Genomic DNA, 21,621 nt, shown 5'->3' with positions numbered 1-21,621 from the left:
CTTCTTTTCCAGTCCGCCAGCAGCCGCCTGGCATTGTGGCCCTCAGGCCCGGGCGCAGTATTCGAGCAGCACTGGCCCCGGGACCCACTAGAGCCTCTGCCTGAGAGTCCCTGGTTTCTGCAGCCGAGCATCCCATTAGCGCTTGGCCACAGCGTCAGGCGCGGAGCTGATGTGCAGCTGATTATCCACCATGACCCCCAAATCTTTTTCAGAGTCACTGCTGCTGGAGGGTGGGGCCATCAATGGCTATTAGCCAGGATGGGCAGGGATGCTGCCTCTAGCTTTCACTCCATGCATCCGAAGAAGTGGGGGTTTTACCTACGAAAGCTTATGCTCAAATAAATCTCCGGTTTCAGGGTAGCAGCCGGTTAGTCTGTATCACAAAAAGAAAAGGAGGACTTGTGGCACCTTGGAGACTAACCAATTTATTTGAGCATAAGCTTTCGTGAGCTACAGCTCACTTCATCGGATGCTGTAGCTCACGAAAGCTTATGCTCACATAAATTTGTTAGTCTCTAAGGTGCCACAAGTCCTCCTTTTCAAATAAATCTGTTAGGTTTTAAAGTGCCACCGGACTCCTTGTTGTTTTTGTGGATACAGACTAACACGGCTACCCCCTGATACTTGCTCCCAAGTCTCTGTTTGCCAGAAGCTGAGAATGGGCAACAGGGGATGGATCTCTTGATGATTCCCTGTTCTGTTCATTACCTCTGTGGCACCTGGCATTGGCACTGTTAGAAAACAGGATACTGGGCTAGATGGACCTTTGGTCTGACCCAGTATGACTGCTCTTTTGTTCTTATGCTTTTCAGCATAGAGGTTCCCCATCCTGTAAGTATAGCCACCATTTTTTGTTCCTAGATATATACATTTACATTTAGTTGTATTAAAACACATGCTTGTGCTCAGTTTCCCAGGCAATCTAGATTGCTCTGAATCAGTGACCTTTCCTCTTCACTACTACCCCAATTTTTGTGCCATTTGCAAACTATCAGTAATTTAGGTTTGGTTGCTTTGGTCTTGGTTTTGATTGTTCAACAAACAAAAAATGATAATTTTTCAACATTCATTAAATGAACCCAAAAAAAGACAGAAGAAAAGAAACAAAACCTACTAAAAACAGGTACAATTCAAAATTGTCTTCATTTTAACAATTCCTGTGTTCTCTCTATAGCATGTTTTAAATGTGAACTCCTTGCCTGACATTCTTGAATGGTATCAAATACTCTTGCTTAGAAGACGAGAATAAGTTTTAGGTACTAGCTCTCAGGTTTTTTTGTTCGTAAAATTTTAATCAGTTTTCTTCTCGGGACAAAACAGACTAAATCAATAATTGTGAAAGAATAGGAAAACATAAGAAAATGCAGCTTTTTGTCTCTAGTACTTGTTGTTCAGTTGTTAGAAGATCAGAGGCTACAGCGTGTGACCCAATTGGCCATTTCTGAATTTTGGCTTTTTCTCCTCTGGCAAATGTTTGGCTAAATTGCTTTTATTTTCCTCTCACTGGTTTGTGGGAGGTAAATTTTTCATTGCAGATTAGGCTGCTTGTTATCGTTTATTGCTTTCCAAACTGGTCACGGCAAAATTGTTGCAAAATTAAATCTGTCACAGCTTTCTGAATTGGAGTCTTATTAGATAGAAGGCAAAAAGAAAGAAGAGATGTAGAAGAAATAAGGTGAAAGAGGAAACTGACATGTTGAGGAGGGGGAAAAAAATAGACCCTAGATTCACATCTCAGGAGTGGCTCAGGATACAGCCATGAAATGGCTTCTGATTCCTTCTCTTTGTCTGGATGGTAAGAAAAAATCTTTCAGGATCAGAAATGTGATGATGGATTATGCCCCCTGCCAGGTGTAAGCAAGTTACTAGGTGCTCTCCAGGAAAGCCTGTCCAAAAGCATTGGCAATTTTATCCTGTCAAAGCGAACCCATCCAAAGAATAGTTTGTGGTTCATATCTATATATACACTTTCTTTTAGTAAAACCATTTTGTAGCATCACCAGAAGCCTAGAAAACCCTTAAACATCAGTTTTTAGTTGAGACAAACTGTTTAGATATGTGGTGACTACATTCTGTGGGAAGTTTTTTCAACAGTAATTTTACATGCCTGTTTATAGATTAAAATGATCTTTTCTGCCACTTTTCATTCACTGTGGTCATTTCAAGTTTTCAGCCAAGAGTAGGGTTCAGCAAGATAAGAGAGAGTTGAGAGACTGTGGATGGAGAATGAACTTCCAGAGGAGGAATTTAGATGATGCTAGAACAGGGGTGGGCAAACTATGGCCCGCAGACCACATCCAGCCCACCAGCTGATTTATTCTGGCCCTCGAGCTCCTGCTGGGGAGCAGGGTTGGGGGCGCTCTGCATGCATGTGCTGCAGCTCTGCACAGCTCCTGGAAGCAGCGGTATCTCCCCGCTCCGGCTCCTACGGGTAGGAGCAGCCAGGGGGCTCCGCAAGCTGCCCCTGCCCCACGTGCTGCCCCCGCAGCTCCCATTGGGCAGGAATTGCTGCCAATGGGAGCTGCAGGAGTGGCGGCTGTGTACGGGGTGGCGCGCAGAGCTGCCTGGCCTTGCCTATGCATAGGAGCCAGACGGGGAACATGCCGCAGCTTCCAGGAGCTGCTTGAGGTAAGCATTGCCTGGAGCCTGAGCCCCTCCTGCTCCCCAATCCCCAGCCTGAAGCCTCCTCCCACCCTCTGAACCCCTTGATCCCAGCCTGGAGCACCCTCCTGCACCCCCAAACTCCTCATTCCCAGTCCCACCCCAGAGCTTGCACCCCCAGCCTCAGAGCTTGCACCTCTCTGTGCCCCAATCCCCTGTCCCAGCCTGGAGCCCCCTCCCACACTCCGAACCCCTTGGTCCCAGCCTGGAGCACCCCCTAAACCCCTCATCCTCAGCCCTACCCCAGATCCTGCACCTCCAGCTGGAGCCCTCACCCCCCCCACACACCCCAATTCTTGCCCCAGCCCGGAGTCCCCTCCTACACCCTGAACTAATTTCTGGCCCCACCCCAGAGCCTGCACCCACAGCCAGAGCCCTCACCCCCTCCTGCACCCCAACCCCAATTTTATGAACATTCATGGCCCGGCATACAATTTCCATACCCAGATGTGGCCCTCGGGCCAAAAAGTTTGCCCATCCCTGTTCTAGAATCTGACCACCTTTAGGAAACACTGTGCAAACTTTCTCGTTTATAAATCTTTTCTAACCAGACCATTCATAGCATCAAGTGTTCCCTTTCTGCACCCTCTGCATCAACAAAACAAAATCCCTGTCTCAAGTAGAGTTTCTATAATCTGGAAATTAAGAACCAGAGATTCCATGAACTCTGCTATTGCCAATATATTTTGCTCAGAAGGCAACTGGGTATGGTCATAGGCAGTAATACACAGTTTTAAGTTAGATGGTTTTCACAATGTATCCCACTGTGGAGAAAGGTTATTTCAGGAGCTGTAGCACAAACTGGGATGAATTGTTTGACAGGTGGTTAACCACGACTGAGATGTATGAGGAAAGATTAAAAGAGTTAAATATGTGCAAATTGGCTAAGCAGTGACTGAACAGAGGGACATGATAATAGATGACAAAAATGTAAACACCAAGGAGAAATTAATTTACTGAGGTACACAAAGGTATAAGAACTCAGGCTCATGGGATGAAACTGAGAAAGGGAACAATTGAGATAATGCCAAAAGAACTTTGTAGTGAAATCTATTACATTGTGGCATAGTCTTCTCACTTGTTGCAAGCCCCAGAGTTGGGATATTTAAAATTAGATTCAGGACCTAAAGTGTTCTCAGAGAAGTGCTTGCTCTGTCGTTGCCAGACAGTGGCATTTTATTAGTTCATTGCGTTCTAGGTCTTGTACACTTGTTTAAATTCATTTATACCACTATTGCTTACTTTGAGTGGCCGAGTGAGGGTTTTTTTAATACTGAATAGGAGGATATGAACTGAATTTGCCAACCAGGGAATATTGAGTTATTCCATATACAGATCCAGCCAGGGATGGACTAGAGCGGAATGCTACATGTGTCATTTAATTATGCACAGCAAATTCCGTCTCATTTCCAGAGATATTGTAAACAAAAACCCCTAAAATCTACCCCCAACTAAGTCTCCTCTCTTTCCCCGAATGAGTGAGACTTGGCGCAGCAATTCTAGAGTTGGAGGTTCATTATTGTATTTATGTTTTGTGCATTTCTTATTTACACACCCTTGAGGTATTGACTGTGTTGTGTGATAGAAATGAGGCACAGATAGTTAGCTGGCTTTTCTCGCAGTGTGTAATTATAATACATTAACTGGAAGGCACTATTAGAGATTCAAACAAATAAATCGAAATAAACCAGCAGAATGGAAAGTGTTCGGCAGAAGAGATTAAAAACCCCTCCACAAAACAACAGAAATACCCCTCTGAAGAGCATGATGTGAATATATTTGAATTAAAGAAATAAAAACCAATGCAGTACTTTAAAATAATAGTTAGAGTTGTAATTAATGTGTTAAAAAATAAACAGGAAGAGGGAGGCTACTCCTAAAGATTGCAGAACAAAGGCGCTTTTCTTCTCATTTGCCTGTAATATAAAGATATCCACCTAAATAGGTCTGTTTTAACTGTGTGAAAAGGAAGTTAAACAGGACAATCAGGATGTAGAATAAAAATAGGATAGGCACAAAGTTTTTACCTTATTGAAATCTACTTACTAATGTTAAATTTACACCGAGCTGTATTATTTTCAGTCCTGCCCTTCCTTTCCGCAAAACGAAACTCTTCTTCCTGAAATTTTACATGATGCATCTCATCTCAGGGTGAAATTTTTTTCTGGAAAGTTTGGTTAAATAAATAAATAAATCAGACCCTATGGTGTTCTCCTACACCAAGGCAATTCCATGCTGGCCAATCCCATAATTTGAGCTGTAGCTCACGAAAGCTCATGCTCAAATAAATTGGTTAGTCTCTAAGGTGCCACAAGTCCTCCTTTTCTTTTTGCGAATACAGACTAACACGGCTGTTACTCTGAAACCAATCCTTTGGTTGCAATCCTTCACTAATTATTTACCCATGTGCCAGGTGGGTCTAAGAGGCTACTATTCTGATTTGGTAGCATTTTATACTTGCTGCCCAGAAATAAGACTACACAAGGTTCAAAGCAGTGGAGAATTGCACCTAAAGGGTTTTTTAATTATGGATCTAGATTTGAGCTGTAAGTGGTCAGCAGGGAATTTCCCTGGTGTAGAACTCTGTGCTCCCACAAAACTGACAGGGGCTGTTCCTGCACCAGCGACATTACCTCCCTTCACAACCTGGATGTATTAGTCATATCACACATGGAGTAGCAGAGGTTTGCAATGCCTATCATCCAGTGGTGTAGTGTCCATTTAAAATGCTACACAAGTGGCATAAGTTAGAGAAGATCTAATTCAGGTCAGAATTGGTGCAGACCAGTCTTCAGAACCAGGAAGTCATAATCAGCTCCCTAATTCCTCCCCATTACTCTAGCACTAATCTGAGCTCGGTCACGGGAAAGGATCTGGCCCATGGTGTGGAGTTTTGGAAATGCAGCTGTAGATTTCTTTTTGAAAAGTTTTCCAACAGTTTTTTAGCTCCTGATATGTCTAAAATGTATTGGCCTAGAAACTTCATATTTTGTTGCTATTGCTGAAGAGAAATGCCTTTTTTAAGAGTTTCAGAGTTGTAGCCGTGTTAGTCTGTATCAGCAAAAACAAGGAGGAGTACTTGTGGCACCTTAGAGACTAACAAATTTATTTGGGCATAAGCTTTTGTGGGCTAAGACCCACTCTATCAGATGGATGGAGTGGAAAATACAGTAAGAAGATATATATACATAGTACATGAAAAGATGGGAGTTGCCTTATGTTGTCTAACAAGACAATTCAATTAAAGTGGGCTATTATCAGCAGGAGGAAAAATTACTTTTGTAGTGGTAATCAGGGTGGCCCATTTCAAACAGTTGACAAGACGGTGTGAGTAACAGTAGGGGGAAAATTAGCATGGGGAAATTAGTTTTTAGTTCTTGACCCATCCCCTGTCTTTATTCAGACTTCTGGGTACCCTTCTGATTCTGTCAATCTGTTTCTTCACTTCAGCAGGTGGGTATTTTATTCTAGTATTGAATTCTGGTACCAGAAGGGTACCCAGAAGTCACCTACTAAAGGACAAGCCCAAAAAAGAAAGTAACAGAACGTCATCAGCTGTCATCTTCAACTTCCAAGTAAAACCTCTCCAGTGCATCATCAAGGATCTACAACCTATCTTGAATGACAATCCCTTACTCTCACAGACCTTCTTGTCAGCTGTTTGAAATGGGCCACCCTGATTATCACTACAAAAGTGATTTTTCCTCCTGCTGCTATTAGCCCACCATAATTGATTAGTCTTGTTACAGTTGGTATGGCAACACCCATTCTTTCATGTTCTTTGTGTTTATATATCTTCCTACTGTATTATTATCCACTCCATGCATCTGATGAAGTGGGTCTTAGCCCACCAAAGCTTATGCCCAAATAAATTTGTTAGTCTCTGAGGTCCCACAAGTACTCCTCGTTGTTTTTTAAGAGTAATTTTAATTTTATTCATTGTTATATAGTAGACCCTCGGTTTTACAAACACTAATCTTATGAATGACCAGTTATATGAACTGTTTTTCCTGATGGAAAAATAAATCACATAATGTTTCTTGACTTCAGCAAAGCTTTTGACACGGTCTCCCACAGTATTCTTGTCAGCAAGTTAAGAAAGTATGGGCTGGATGAATGCACTATAAGGTGGGTAGAAAGCTGGCTAGATTGTCGGGCTCAACGGGTAGCGATCAACGGCTCCATGTCTAGTTGGCAGCCGGTGTCAAGTGGAGTGCCCCAAGGGTCGGTCCTGGGGCCAGTTTTGTTCAATATCTTCATAAATGATCTGGAGGATGGTGTGGATTGCACCCTCAGCAAATTTGCGGATGATACTAAACTGGGAGGAGTGGTAGATACGCTGGAGGGGAGGGATAGGATACAGAGGGACCTAGAGAAATTGGAGGATTGGGCCAAAAGAAATCTGATGAGGTTCAATAAGGATAAGTGCAGGGTCCTGCACTTAGGATGGAAGAATCCAATGCACCGCTACAGACTAGGGACCGAATGGCTAGGCAGCAGTTCTGCGGAAAAGGACCTGGGGTGACAGTGGACGAGAAGCTGGATATTAGTCAGCAGTGTGCCCTTGTTGCCAAGAAGGCCAATGGCATTTTGGGATGTATAAATAGGGGCATAGCGAGCAGATCGAGGGACGTGATCGTTCCCCTCTATTCGACATTGGTGAGGCCTCATCTGGAGTACTGTGTCCAGTTTTGGGCCCCACACTACAAGAAGGATGTGGATAAATTGGAGAGAGTCCAGCGAAGGGCAACAAAAATGATTAGGGGTCTAGAACACATGACTTATGAGGAGAGGCTGAGGGAACTGGGATTGTTTAACCTGCAGAAGAGAAGAATGAGGGGGGATTTGATAGCTGCTTTCAACTACCTGAAAGGGGGTTCCAAAGAGGATGGCTCTAGACTGTTCTCAATGGTAGCAGATGACAGAACGAGGAGTAATGGTCTCAAGTTGCAGTGGGGGAGGTTTAGATTGGATATTAGGAAAAACTTTTTCACTAAGAGGGTGGTGAAACACTGGAATGCGTTACCTAGGGAGGTGGTAGAATCTCCTTCCTTAGAGGTTTTTAAGGTCAGGCTTGACAAAGCCCTGGCTGGGATGATTTAACTGGGAATTGGTCCTGCTTCGAGCAGGGGGTTGGACTAGATGACCTTCAGGGGTCCCTTCCAACCCTGATATTCTATGATTCTATGAAAGTGATGGTAATTAACAATTCAACATCCCCTTGTATTTCGATGCCTTAAATCACTTTGGAGTGGTTTGAAGGATGAGAAGAAAGTGATGCACCACATTTACTGTAATTTTGAGATGTTCAATTAACTATTTGAGTTTATGAACTTATTCCCCACTTATTTTATAAAATAGGGCATTCTGCTGTACTAGAACACAATGCAGTTGACAGAAAGTTATCCTCATCTTCCAGAGAAAGATCAAAGCAAATACAATATAACAGTGTGTGTCTATATGTTTAAATCTAAACATTAAAAAAAAAAAATTGCCATGCACAAAGTGTTTGTGTCTCTTCAAAATATGACAGAATCAAAAGAAAATAAAACATGAGGAACACAATGGTTTCATTTGCGTATTTTGGACAATTATATGAATGAACGCATCGCAGTAATCTTTATTTAGCAAAACACAATTAAAATTATCCTTACAGTTCTCTCATTTATGTGTCAGAAATAATGTACAAAAATAGTTTGTCAAATCAAACAAAATAGACAGTTATAATGATTAATCATATCAGTCATAATTAGGGTAGGTAGAATTCAATTTTTTAAATTATTTTGATGAATAATATTAATGTTTATTTTTGAACATTTATTTTAATTTTTATCAATTTAAATGTATCGAATTTTGTAAAGTATGGGTTATAAGAATTTTTAATTGCAATTGATTTACATTTTCACTGGTGTGGGAAATTATGGTGGGGACAGACAGTAAGAGGGGACAGACAATTATTTATTGAAAGTAGACATTGAGATTCAAAAATTAAAACTTTATAACCATTAAAACACAAAATGTCAACATCACATGTCAAACTATATAAAGTAAATATCCTTAAATCAAATTTTAAGAAGTTATCAAGCAGCATTTTTCTTACTTTGCCTATTTGTAAATTTCAGTTATTGATTAAAATGTTTTTTCATTGATTTGTGCATGTACAATGAAATTGATGTTTACCAACATTCACCAATAAAAATCTAATCCTTCCAGGATCAGATAAAATGGAGAATCTTAGGGTATGTCTACAGTGCAATTAGACACCTGTGGTGGCTCATGCCAACTGACTTAGACTTGCAGGATTCAGGCCAAGGGGCTGTTTAATTGTAGACGTTCAGGCTTGGGATGCAGCCTGAACCCTGAGACCCTCTCAGGGCCCTAGAGCACAGGCTGCAACCCAAGCTGGAATGTCTACATTGCAGTTAAACAGCCCACAAGTCAGTTGCCACAGGCCAGCTGCGAGTTAGACATACCCATAGACTAGGTCTTGTACATTGCAAAATTTCTTTTCTACGTATTAATACAAGGGTGGTCCACGTACATATATAGTTCTGATACTTGACTGCCAAGCAAACAGTTATATTCTTCCAAAGCAAGAATACTGAATGCATTCATCAGTTGTAGATGATGTAGTTTTCCGCATGTGGCCAGTAACATTTTTTAGCTAAGAGAAGTTGATTACTGAGATTTTAAAAAATGAGTCAGAAGGATATTTAGCATCCTACAGGAAAAATGGCTGGACCAAGTGGAACTTGTAGTCCTGTGATCTCATTTATGATAGTCTTTGACCTTGGACCAGAAATTTAATTATAATGAATGGAAAAAGCCATCATAAGCGTATAAAGGGACCAGGACATTTTTTCATGTATTTTTATGAAATGTCACTTATTTTCTAAATTTTCCAGGTGTCCCAGATTGATTCATGTTTCTTTTGTCATGTATGATAATGAGCACTATGACATTTTTGGCAGTGATACGTGTACATAATAATTTCTTTTGATATATATATATGAATGCTTGTTTTTAAAACAAGTGAACATATGAATGGTATACAAAACTCTTGCCAAACCTGCCACCTAAAGTCACTTGGTACCTAAGTTTCTGAGACAATTTTCAAGGTACCCAGGACCGCCAATGACCTTGTTACTCCCCGCCTCCAGGGAGAAGGAGCCATTCTTGTGACATCTGCGTGTCGGCTCCTTGGCATTGCCAGCCCTTCAGCTGCTCAAGCACTCTCCTCTGGCAGGCATGTTAACTGTAGGTACACTCAAGTCCCTTTGAATCTTTCCCCTATGATATCAAGCTCCTGACACTGGCTACTCACAGAAATTCCAGATCCGTTGCACTCAAAAGATGCAGTGTACACCTGCTTACTAGTTTTATCTTAAACCATGGCTCCTGTAAACTACACAGCACTTGTGAGTACTTATAATTAGGTCTCCATGTCTGTCATGGAGGTTGCGGAAGTCACGGATTCCATGGCTTTCCGCAAACTACGTGACTTCTGCAGCAGCCGGTGTGGCTGACCCCAGGGACAGCTGCTCAAGTGGCCCTGGGGACAACCCCACAGCCAGCCACATCGGCTGCTGCTGGAGCTGCCCTGAGGCCAGACGCATCTGCTCCTGCTTGGGTGGCCCCAGGCAGTTGGCCCCAGGGACCGCCCAAGCAGCAGCCGGTGTGGCTGGCCCCAGGGACAGCTGCTCAAGCGGCCCTGGGGACAGCCCCACAGCCAGCCACATCAGCTGTTGCTGGAGCTGCCCTGAGGCCAGACGCATCTGCTGCTGCTTGGGTGGCCCCAGGCGGTTGGCCCCAGGGACCGCCCAAGCAGCGGCCGGTGTGGCTGGCCCCAGGGACCACCTAAGCAGCCATCCCGGGGGTGGCGGGAGCAGTCACACCTCGGTGTCCCCCAGCAGCAGTCCCATGGATGGCCAGAGCAGCTGTGGATCGGCAGCTCCTGGCAGCTGGTGCTGCTGGCCCCAGGCCCACCCCCCCAAAGCAGTGGCTCCCGAGGACCCCCCAGAACAGCAGCCCCGACCCTCCCCCAGCAGTACCCCCCCGAGCAGCAGCCCTCTTAGGCCCCGCAGAGCAGCGGCTCCCCCCAGAACCCCGAGACAGTGGCCCCCCCAGCTAAGATTTAGTCATGGGTATTTATATTGCAAGTCATGGAGAGGTCATGGGCCATGAATTTTTGTTTATTTCCCATGACCTGTCCATTACTTATTAAAAATACCCATGACTAAATCGTAGCCTTACTTATAATAAAACAGGTGTAGGTTTTTTTTACGATTTACCTAGAAGTGAGAGAAAGTGATGGGAACACCTGGTGACAAAACAAAATCATAAAATGCTTATCTGGCTCTACACTTATCAATACCTATCTTTCCTATATAATAAAGTAGGCTTTTTTTCTCAAAAATCAGGCTATTGCAGATCTGGCTGGTTTGACAAAAGCCAAGATCCAAACATTCAGGAAAGCATCCCCCTCCACCAGGGGTTTTCCTGAGTGAATGAATACACAGTGCTTCTCCCTCCTCTGTATTATACTGAAAACAGTCTTTTGTTTCCATTCACAGATCGGGCAAACTCCTGTCTTGTAATGTTCCTCTTTCACCTCCAAGAGGTTTCGATCATTTATAGTTGTTTCTGATGGTTTTCAATTGATAATCTTGGGAGCGAGCAAGGCTAGGCACTTCATTGGCTAACTAGGGGTGCGGTGACAACTTTCCTTTGCCCAAATGGGCATCAATGAGACACATTATCCCTGGTGAATATTTTTCACTCTAAGTCCATAAAGCATACCTGCAATATAAATACATAATTCCTTAAATATTGCCCATACTTCCACCTCATAATGATTATGAATCTTGACAAGTTACAAGATTTCTGTAGATACCTTACATGTTACTCTTTATGGATAAATATCCTGTAAGACATGTTTGGTGTAGTGAGTTTTCCAGGTCTGAGCTGAGGGGAGTTTGCAAAGAACAGGAGACTCTTTGCCAAGGGGTTTCAGTGTCGCAGTTTCTGTCTCTGGGCTTACTCATTGCTGCCTCACTCTTGGCATCTGGACGCCTATCTCCCACCTAAGCCCCAGAGCAATTCATGAATTAGGGAAAGACAGGCATTTGGCCACCTAAGTCACATGCAGGGCCCAATGTGGTAGGTGACCTCTGGCATGCTTACCAGATCGGATGCCATTCAAAATCAAGACAGAGGAGGAGGTGATGGTGCTGTTGCACACTGTATAACTTTTAGCTCAGTGGTTAGAGCACTCACCTGGGATATGGGAGACACAGGTTCAATTTCCCCTTCTACCTAAGGTAGAGAAAGGGGGATCTCCCACCTCTCAGGAGAGTGTTCTAATCACAGAGCTAAGGGATATTCTGCTGTGAGAGCTCCCTCAATCCTATTGAAACTGTTCCCCCATGTCCATAATGAAAGAGCAGTAGTGTGCCATTTGTGTAAACCAGGGGTCGGCAACCGACGGTACGCGTGCCAAAGACGGCACGCTAGCCGATCTTTAATGGCACGCTGCTGTCTACAGCAGCGTGCCATTAAAAATCCTGCCCAGCCCAGCCCGCTCTTCTCCGCCCCCCCACTCTCTCCTTGCAAGGCAGGCAAGCTTCCCCCTCCCCCGGCCTCTTCCCCCAGCATGCAGGGATCCTGCCCCTCCTTCTCTCGCTCCCTGCGACTGATCAGCTGACGGCCCTTGCTACAGAGTGGGAGAGGGAAAAGTGGAGCCGCAGTCTGCTCCCTGCTCCGAGGACCTTGGGAAAGGGGGTGGAATCGGCATATCCGCTCCAGCCCCCTGCCATGAGCCGCTCAGGGCAGGGGGCTGGGAGCACCCCCACGACCCCAGCCCACACCCCCAACCCTCTGCCCTGACCCCTGAACCCTCCTCTCACACATCCAGCCCTCTGCCCTGACCCCTGCACCCCCCACACACCCCAGCCCCGTGCCCTGACCCCTGCACCCCCCCACACATACCCAGCCCCCTGCCCTGACTCCTGCACCCTCCTCACACACCCCTAAACCCCATGCTCTGACTCTTGCACCCCCCCACATACCCACCCCCACCTTGAACACCAAAGGGGAGCTCCTGCACACACACACACACACACACACACACACACACACACCCCTCCTACCAAATGGGAGCTGCCCAGGTAAGCGCTCCACACCCAAACCTCCTGCCCCAACCCTGAGCCCCCTCCCTCATTCTAGCTCCTGGCCAGTCCCTACACTCCAACCCCCAGCCTGATCCTTCACCCCCAGCCCTGTGCTCAGTGCACTCCCACCCTCATCTCAGTGCAGAGAGAGAGAGGAAGAGAATGGCTAGAACCAGGGAGAAGGTAGGTACCCACTCTATGTGGACAGGGCCGGGAGCCCAGACCGGCAGCGGGCTGAGCGGGGCCGGCAGCTGGGACCCTGGCTGGCAGGAGCCGGCGGACGGAACCCCAGACTGGCAGCGGGCTGAGCGGCAGCGGGCTGAGCCGCTCAGCCCACTGCTAGTCTGGGGTCCCGGCCGCCGTCCCCGCTCAGCCCGCTGCCAGCTTAGGTGAATGGAACCCCAGGCTGCCAGTGGGCTGAGCGGGCTGGCGGTATAAGATCAGCATTTTAATTTAATTTTAAATGAAGCTTCTTAAACATTTTGAAAACCTTGTTTACATATGACAATAGTTTAGTTATATAATATATAGACTTATAGAGAGAGACCATCTAAAAAAACGTTAAAATGTATTACTGGCACGCAAAACCTTAAAGTGAATAAATGAAGACTCGGCACACCACTTCTGAAAGGTTTCCGACCCCTGGTGTAAACAATGCATGCCTTGCATGTCCCAGGGCCGGCTGTGCCCAGGGGGTGATTCTGTCCACCTCCCGAATGTACATGGATGATGCCATTTTGTATGCAAGTGTAGAATTGCATGCCTAATTTAAAATGTCACAGCACATTGAAAGAATGATTGGAGCAGGGGGACTGCATCCTGGATCTCCCACCTCAGTCATTTTCTCTCTGGCACCAATGATTGTTTCACAGTGGGTAAATACTTAAGTAGTCAAGAATGGGGGAAGGGAGAATATGAATGAATGATTCTGTAGTCCAATAGTTAGGGTACCCACCTGACAGGTGGGAGACCCCTGTTCAAATCCTTTTTCCTCCTCCAGCAGAGAGAGGGAAATTGAATCCAGGTTGAATCTCACATTCCTGGTGAATTGTTAATCCCTGGCTGCCAACTCCTTACTTAGTCTCACAAGAAACCCCTTAGTTACCTAAACGGCCTGACTCCAGCCATCAGGTTCCTATTCGTGGATCACTAAGCAGAGATAGGCATCTTTCTGCTGCCCAGACTTAGGTGCCTATCTCCAAGAGAGGGTCAGGGCTTAGCACATGCACCTCTTGTCAGCATCCCCCATTGGCTGGCTTAGGTGGCTTCCTGCCTAGCATGCTGGGTTTTGTGGAGGCACCAATCTCACCTCATTCATTATATGGAGAGCCTAGGTACCTAACTTGGCTTTGTGGATTGCATTGCTGTTCTTGTAATTTTCTAGGTGCCGTGTCACTCAGGGTTGCAACACCGTAGTCCTTTCATGAATCCTACCCTTTGTGCCCATGCTTTGTTGAATTGTGATATGATTGCAGCTGTGCTGGTACAATTTAATCGCAGGGGTGCTTATTTCTTTCCTGCTGGGTCATTTACTGTTACCAGCAAATGCAAAAGATCATCCTTGTATGATCACATGCTATAGTTGAAGAAAGTAGTTTCATCCAGTTATACAGAATGCCTTACCCATTAAGCTTGCCTCTGAGTTGATTCCCCTACTTCCATGATCAGGCCATGTAATGCTATAATTGACTTATTTATACACTGAAATACTGTAGATTGACTTGTTAATGGAGATGAAATGATCTTGTTTACGAGATGACTCAGAGAATCAGGCAATGTGTACAGACATTACAGGCTCATACAGTAAAACAAAACAGTGTAGAAAGATTTAAATTCAATCCGAGTACATTTTTATTGCAGTCTGAGTATCTTTCTGTTTTTGGAAAACATTAACGTTATTCCAGACCAAGTTGCTTCCTGATTTCTAATACTAACTAATGGGACCCTCTCACAGTTTTTCTACTTCAGGTTCTCAGAAGAGCATTGCTGTATACTCAGGGTGAAATCCTAGCCCTACCACAGTCCATGAGAATTTTGCCAGTGACTTCAGTCTCACCAAAATTTCACTCTCAATCTAGGGCAATGATGGAGAAACTAGTAGGGGCCCTATTTCTACTGTTGCTCTAATTCAGTTATTCATTAAGTGCATATGCTGTTAGGACTTTTCCATCAGGATGACATTTTTACTGCAGTTAATTTAGTTTATTGTAATGACTTCATAGTTATATATTGATTTAGTTTTATTTTCTTACTTCAAGAAACAGCAGGAATTGGACTACATAATAAGAATTTAATGTCAGCTTCTGGAAGATTGATTAGGATAGACTGAGTACAAGATGTCAGTTACAGTAACCATCACAGTACTCTAAAAAAGGTTAGTGGGTGTACATTTCCTTTATTCTGTCATTCATTACTCTCCTATTCCCCTTTTTATGTTCTTTGATGGGAAGCCCAGAAAAGGGTTTGTAAAGTCTTCAAATGGTGCTGCAGGAGGACTGTTTTCACTGACAGGGAGGTAAAGTTATGCAGATCAGTAATCTAGTGTTTCTGAAGAGTGTAAAAGAGAGATTTACTGAGACAGAATAGGATAGTGCATGTGTCTGCAATTTGCAGAGAAAATCCTGCATTGTGTTTGCAAAATCTGTTGTTTTCAATTGCTGAAGCCTTTGTTTGGCAGCAAAATAAACATGACCTTTTATTTTCTTCATCCAGGGACAGGTCTTTCTAACCTGTTGCAGCAGAAGACATCAGAAGAACTCTTAAGACTGTGTATTTATCAGACTTCAGCTTCTAATTTCTCTGAGTACAATGCCAAGATCCACTCCTCATATGTCTCTTTTCTGTGGATTTCCTAAGGAGTTAGAAGTTTAGGGGGAAAGTTCTGAATTGGGAAACATGTCTGCAAATGAATCACCTCATCTAATGCAATGCTACAGTGCTAAAATGTTTTTGGTAAGTAGAAATTTAATACACTGGCACAGAGAATGTTTTTTAAGCTTCAAAGAGTAACCAACAATTTAAGTTAATAAATAATATCTAAAAACAGTAGGAAGTGGTCCTTCAATGTCAGAGAAGGACCTGAGCTATGCATTTTTATATTATATTTTAGTTTAAAACTCAGTCCACATGATTCCTTTGATTTTGTACTTGCTTTCAACTGCAATCTTTCTATAACATGTTTACAGGTTAAGACAACTTTCTGCCACTTTCTGCACACTTTGTTTTGTCAAGGCTTTAAAAATATGTAAAGACTTCTAAATATAGCATGTATTAATCAGGTGCACCACTACTAACGTTAGGGTTCATGCCCTGGGTGTCCTGCTGTTGACACAACTGATGTGATTCCTGTGACCATCTCCAGAGCTTGCTGAGTGAACACAGATATTTTGGGAGCTTAGCGATGGACCTGGAGGCTCCTCTTCTTTGTGGATCAGGAAGAAAGTGATTGCTGGGAAGAAAGAGACCTTCCCTGCATGTAGTCAGACTGGATGGTCACATTGGTCACTTCTGGCTTTATAATCCATTAATCTAGTGGTCAGGGCTATGGGCTCAGGGGCCAATGACCAGGAATGAGGCTGGGTTAGAATGTCAGGAGGTCAGAATCGAGAGTCAGGATACCAGGAGGTCAGGATCAGGAAGGCAGACTAGCAGTCCATGGCAGGGTAAGACCCAGTTTATACAGAAAACTTCCTGTTTCTTCCTCTGGCTTAAATAGGGGCTGTGACCCAATCAGGAATTTTTGGATCTCACCCAATCAGATGTAGGGACAAGTCTTGTGGCCCAGTTGGGGTTCGTGGACCCCAGTCCCAGGTGCTGTCTGTGAGCTGCTGGGTGGAGAATTGGAATGTGATGACTCCCATGACACCTATGCACCCAGGTTTGAGACCAGCAGGGCCTGACATCACCACCTCCCTCCAAGGAGTGCCCTCTGGGCCCTGTGGGTCGAGGCTTATTAGGGTGGTTCTTCTGGAAGGCTTATTGAATTAGAGCCGGTATATGAATGTATTTCCCTGGCTCCCACATATGCTCCTCAGGACCATAGCCTTCCCAGTCAATAAGGTGTAAAAGTTTACCCTGCTGGCATTTAGAAGCCAAAATCTCATGCATGACATATTCCTTGTGGCCTTATACACACACTGTCAGGGGAGACATTTGGGTCCTGTGTGGAAATGAGTTCTTAGTATAGGGTTTCAGGAGGGATATGTGGAATACCGGGTGAATCTTGAGAGATCGGGATAGGTGTAGTTCAGTGGTGACCTGATTAACTTGTCCAACTTATGCAAGGGGTCTGTTCATGCAGAGGTGCTCTTTTGAGAGCCATACTTTTTGTACCACTGAATAGGTGGGACCTGGTTGATGATGTTAGTCTGCATGTCACTTGTAGTTAGCTTTGATGAATCCTCTGCACTGAGTCTGAAGTGATGGAGTTAGGAGAGGTCATAGGTAGTTGTGGGTAGAATTCGGGTGGAACCCATCGTTGGCAGAGAGGGTTTTTTTTCCCCGTGAATGTGTGATCTGCGTTATTGTACACAAATTCCACGTAGGGTGGTAGTGCGGAGCAATCATCTTCATGGTGTTTAATATAACATTGTAGGTATTGCTCTAAAATCTGATTGACCCTTTCCATCTGGCCATTGGACTGAGGATGGTAGGTGGAGGAGTGGTGAGGCTGGACCCTCAGAAAATGTAGGGCCTCACGCCAAACTTGAGCTGTAAATTGTGACTCTGGGTGTCTCTTTGGTAGAAGGTAACCTGGTGTAGGGCACAAAATAGACCACTGTGGTCTTCCACTGTCAAGATCGTCATGAACCTGTTGGACTCAGAGAGCTCCACGATGAATTCCAATGCCATAGTGACCCAGGGTTGGGATGGAGTGTCTAGAGGTCAGAGTATACTGCAGGATTTGTGGCATGGCATCTTGGATCAAGCCACATCACAGGATGGTATGATGGCCCATATTCAGGGGCTCATTCGAGGCCACCAGAAAAGACAAGGTATCAATTGCTGAGTTTCAAAGCAACCCACGCGTCCTGGCAACTGGAGTCATGTCATAGCTGTAAGGCTGTCACTCTAGCCTGACCTGGAGGAACATAAATGCCATTATTCATGGATGTGACCCCCTCCCACGTATAATATCATTCCCTTTTGATAGCAGCTAGTTCGCTAGACAGAATTTCCGAGTCAGAGTCAGAACAAATCAGTGCAACTAGGTCCTAGCAAGGAGCAGCATTCAGGCAGTTGTGGGGCTTGAGGATGTGGGCCAGTTCCCAGCTAGGTCCATGTGGTTCAGTATCAAAGTTCTTGGACAAGGCGTCAGCCATGCTGTTTCTGGTTCTGGGGCAACATGTGATAGTGAAGCTGAACTACGAAAAGAATAGAGCCCACCAGAGCTGCCGGTGGTTTAATGTCTTTGCTGTGAGCAGATATTCCAGGTTTCTGTGTTCAGCATATAGTTGGACTAAATAGAATCATAGACTTTAAGGTCAGAAGGCACAATTATGATCGTCTAGTCTGACCTCCTGCACAACACAGGACATGGAATCTCACCCACCAACTCCTGTAACAAACCCCTAACTTATGTCTGAGCTATTGAAGTCCTCAAATTGTGGTTTAAAGACTTCAAGGTGCAGAGAATCCTCCAGCAAGTGACCCGTGCTCCATGCTGCAGAGGAAGGCGAAAAACCCCCAGGGCCTCTGCGAATCTGCCCTGGGGGAAAATTCCTTCCCGACCCCAAATATGGTGATCAGCTAAACACTGAGAATGTGGGCAAGACTCACCAGCCAGACACCCAGGAAAGAATTCTTTGTAGTAACTCAGTACCCACCCCATCTAACATCCCATCACAGGCCATTGGGCAGAGCTACCACTAGTAGTCGAAGATCAATTAATTACCAAAATTAGTCTATCCCATCATATCATCTCCTCCATAAATTTACCAAGCTTTGTCTTGAAGCCAGATATGTCTTTTGACCCCACTGCTTCCCTTGGTGAGCCCCTTCTTAATAATGTCACCACTCCTCAAAGGCTGTCTTAATGGCTAGGAGCTCCTTACCCAGGATCTCATAGTTCTCTTTGGTGCGGGTAAGCTGCTGCAAATAATAGGCACATGGGTGTAGTATTTGTTTGGGTCCGTGTTGCTGGGAGTATGGCCCTGATTGCCACACTAGAGGCAACGGCTTTTACTAGAAAGGCTCATGTGGCAGTAGACAGAAAACAATAATTAGGCTAATCCATTTCCAAAAAGCTGGAAAAGGGGGATAGTTTTGGGGTTAGGCCCTGGACTGGGATTCAGGAGTTCTGGATTAAATTCCTGCGTCTGGCACAGACTTTCCATATGATCCTGGGCAAATCATTTAATCTTACCGGCATAGTGGGAATGACACTTCCTTTCTCCCACTCTTGTCTGGGTAGGCTGGTAAGTTCTTTGGACCATATATCAGTACAGGGCCAAGTACAATGAGGCCTTGGTCTTGGTTGTGGTCTCTGGGCATCAACTTAAAAATTTAAAGCTTCTTGACATGAGAATGTATAAAATTTCCTCTGTTGGGCAATGTATCTTCATTTTTACAGGATCACCTCTCCTTTGTTGTCTGTGTCCCTACTGCCTTAAATTAAGAGACATGAGAGCTATAGGTTGGCAGACTACCACCACTGTGTAATTTGCCGGGACACTGTTAAGTAGTTACAGTCCAAAACTTGTTTTGTTAAATTTTATAGACAAAACCTTAAGTGTCAGTGAAAATTCTTGACTTCATGATAAATTAGCTTAAACATTTTTGCCATGAAATAGAAGGTTGAATTATAGTAATGCATTTAAGGAACATTCTCATCCTGTGTAAATTAGGGAATATAATAGTCATGTAAATACGGTCAAAATGATGTTCTGTGTATTGTAGTAGACATAATGTTTACTTCTGGGGGAATTCTGGGGGAATCACTGCGTGTGCCCAGAATTCATTTTCCCTGCAGATTTCTTTGCTTCCCCACAGAAAAATGGGGAAGCAAAGCAATCGGTGGGGGATGTGCACCCCTTCCCCAGCAGTCCAGGCGTGTCTGTTCGAGTGCTCGCAGCAGCTGGGGGAGATGAGTGTGGGGAAATGTTATTTACCACAGGGGGAACGGAGCTGCACATGCAACAAGAGAGGCTCTGTCCCTCTTGCTCGCTATTATGGCGCACCGGATGTGGAGCGGTAGAGCTTCAGTGTTTGGAGGTAAGCATGAGGCAGGCTCTGTCCCTGCAAGCAGAGCAGAAAATGTAGCAGCCTGCCTGCTTAATTGTTCCTATTGTTGTAAGCTGATTGTTCCCATTCTTAGTGAATTCCCCCAGGAGCATTAAAAGGTCTAAAATTGTAGGGCTCCTTTACATTGCCAGAGTGGTGTAAAGGAGCCTTATTGTAAAGTACAGTAAGGGAATCCTCAGCTAGGATGATCTATGTGCTTTCTTGTGTTTTTCCTGTGCTAGAGAGGCACAATGGGGTTAGATTACAGCTCAGGATCTATTTTACTTACCCATTAAAAAAAAGAATTTGAGGGCAAATAAAATGTTTATCGAGCAGTCAATTAAATGTCAGGACAGTCAGAACAAAGCACTTCCAAAAGTAGCCAGCCAGGATTATAACTGGAATGCAGGGTATTGGTTAGCAAGTATTTGTAACTTTCAGAGTAACAGCCGTGTTAGTCTGTATTTGCAAAAAGAAAAGGAGTACTTGTGGCACCTTATAGATTAACCAATTTATTTGAGCATAAGCTTTCGTGAGCTACAGCTCACTTCATCGGATGCATTGAGCTGTAGCTCACGAAAGCTTATGCTCACATAAGTTGGTTAGTCTCTAAGGTGCCACAAGTACTCCTTTTCTATTTGTAACTTAACTTTCGTGTGTTTAAGAAATGGTGAATAGTTATTGTGACTTTTTTCTGTATTGTTGTTTAAATAAATTACCAAAATAATTGAAACTGGCGTGCTTTATTTGAGAAAATATGCAGATATGTGATGTTCCCCTGGTGTTATCTGGACCGGTGATCTACTAGGTCACTCCAATCCTCGACTCTGGGAGCCAGCCTTACCCTGCTCTGCTGTGAGAACCTCCAGTCCTGGGCTGTTGACGCACAGCCTTTGGCATGTAAGCTGCTCCCAGTTACAGGAGTGAGCACTTTTGGCCAGCCACTTCTTGAATTGTGCAACCGAATTACACTAGCCAATATCTCCGGTCCTAGACAGAACCCCAGGAACCTCCATCTTGCAGTGTCCAGTTATGCCCACTGGATGCTGCAAGCTTATAGGAGTTCATCAATTTTGCAGTATTTCCATTTTTGGGCCCAGATTTTTAATTTTTTTTTGGTGCAGAATTTCCTGAGGAGTAAATGTTGTATTGATCTTACCTGTGCACTGTTCATTTTTCTTTCTTGATTGAATAGAATTAATTGCTGCTGTTCTTTATGCTCTGAATTATAGTGATACAAAGGAACAACACTGGGTATGTGCAACACTTCTATTCATACCCATAAATCATGTCATTTGTAGGAGAAGGAGTAGTAAGACATATCTTTGAATTTTACACGTTAATGTATACTATAGTTCATTTGAAGCATTTATAAAACAAAAATTATGACCTAGAGGATATATTTTTAGCTGAGTGAAGAGATTTGTTATTTTTTCTTAATTAAACAGGTAGTTTATGTACACTCCAATATGTGTATATATGTTGTTAAAATATCTGCTTGTCTCAATAGAATGTTTGCTGTAACTAAGGAAAGCAAAAAAGAGTCACAGAAGATTCTTGAACTCATTAA

General features: G+C 44.2%; 1 long non-coding RNA gene across 5 annotated transcripts in view; it reads left to right on the top strand.

Moving 5' to 3' along the window:
* The first annotated feature begins 473 nt into the window (after positions 1 to 473).
* LOC144261261 (uncharacterized) overlaps positions 474 to 21,621 on the top strand; it is a 46,342-nt gene continuing 25,194 nt past the window's right edge. For 4 of the 5 annotated variants that reach the window (XR_013345196.1, XR_013345195.1, XR_013345197.1 and 1 more), the window contains exons 1-3: positions 474 to 1,123; positions 15,089 to 15,204; positions 15,543 to 15,782. This is a non-coding gene — a long non-coding RNA (uncharacterized LOC144261261). Of the gene's footprint in view, positions 1,124 to 15,088; positions 15,205 to 15,542; positions 16,195 to 21,621 lie in introns of those variants that run through there. The other variant, XR_013345194.1, reaches the window with a different exon arrangement.

The sequence above is a fragment of the Eretmochelys imbricata genome, chromosome 1, assembly GCF_965152235.1.
Source record: "Eretmochelys imbricata isolate rEreImb1 chromosome 1, rEreImb1.hap1, whole genome shotgun sequence".
Classification (NCBI taxonomy): Eukaryota; Metazoa; Chordata; order Testudines; family Cheloniidae; genus Eretmochelys; species Eretmochelys imbricata.
Note: the sequence above shows the minus strand (reverse complement) of the source record. Positions and strands in the feature narration are given on the sequence as shown.